The sequence below is a fragment of the Bos indicus x Bos taurus genome, chromosome 28, assembly GCF_003369695.1.
Source record: "Bos indicus x Bos taurus breed Angus x Brahman F1 hybrid chromosome 28, Bos_hybrid_MaternalHap_v2.0, whole genome shotgun sequence".
NCBI lineage: Eukaryota > Metazoa > Chordata > Mammalia > Artiodactyla > Bovidae > Bos > Bos indicus x Bos taurus.
In genome coordinates, this window is record NC_040103.1 from 36,253,175 (window position 1) to 36,254,523 (window position 1,349).

Here is a 1,349-nt window from a genome sequence, read left to right on the forward strand (position 1 = left end):
AAATATCTTGGGTGTGGAATATTTACTGTGGGCCTCTGAACACCAGCTACTGTGCTATAGGCCAGTTACAAGCACATTGTTCACTTCTTATTATTATTTATGTATTTATTTATTTGAAGTATATAGTTTTATACTAGTTTCAGATACATAACAGTGATTCAATGTTTTTATAGGTTATACTCCATTTAAGATTATAAAATATTGGCTATATTTCTTGTGCTATACGATATGCCATTGTAACTTACTTAGTTTTTGGTGGTAGTTTGGACCTCATAATCCCTCACCCCTTTTTCCCCCCTCCATCCCCTCTCCCATTGGTAACCACTAGTTTGCTCTTTGCATCTGTGAGTCTGTTTCTTGTTTGTTATATTCACTACTTTGTTTTATTTTTTAGATTCCACATACCAGTTATATCATACAGTATTTATTGTTCTCTGTCTGACTCATTTCACTAAAGCATAATGCCCTCCAGGCCCATCCATGTTGTTGCAAATGGCAGAGTTTCATTCTTTTTAAGGCTAATACTCCATTGAATAATTGTATATACGTCACATCTTCTTTACCCATTCATCTGCTAATGGATACAGGTTGCTTCCATAGTTTGGCTATTGTAAATAATTTGCCATGAATACTGGGATGCATATACCTTTGCAAATTAGTGTCTTCATTTTTTGGATATGTGCTATGTTAAGTGTGCATGCTAAGTCACTTCAGTCGTGTCCGGCTCTTTGGGACTCTGTGGACTGTAGCCTACCAGGCTCCTCTGGCCATAGGATTCTCCAGGCAAGAGTACTGGAGTGAGTTGTTGTGCCCTCCTCCAGGGGGTCTTCCCAACCCAGGGAAGGAACCTGCATCTCATGTCTCCTGCGTGGGCAGGCAGTAGCGCCTGGAAACCCCAGGTACTACACTTGATCTTAGCCAAAAGGCCGAGAAGCGATGTATTTTTTTGGATATATATCCATAATAATAAATACATTGTTAGGGATATTATTTGTAATATAAAATTTTATAGGAATAATACTTACATAACAAATAAAATTAAAATACAGGCAAAACTGTGAATTTTGTTGGTGTTTATGTGACTCGTAGCTGGCAGATTATAATTTTTGATTGTTGTGGGCAGGGAGAAAGCAGTCAGAGCTGTCAGAGAAACTTAAAGGCATGAAATGATATTTTTTTCCTTTGAGCCTTTGCTACCAGAGTGAATTTTTCCAGGTCTCTTTAATCATTGGGCTTCAGTCCCTTTATTATAAATTGATTCTCCTTTTCTCATCTTCTCATAGAAGCCAAGCCCCAGCAGTAATGATTGGTACCTCTACAATGTGATGATAATATATTATAGCATTGAA

General features: G+C 37.4%; 1 pseudogene; it reads right to left on the bottom strand.

Moving 5' to 3' along the window:
* Positions 1-802: 802 nt before the first annotated feature.
* Positions 803-938, bottom strand: LOC113885623 (annotated as a pseudogene).
* Between the last annotated feature and the right edge of the window lie 411 nt (positions 939-1,349).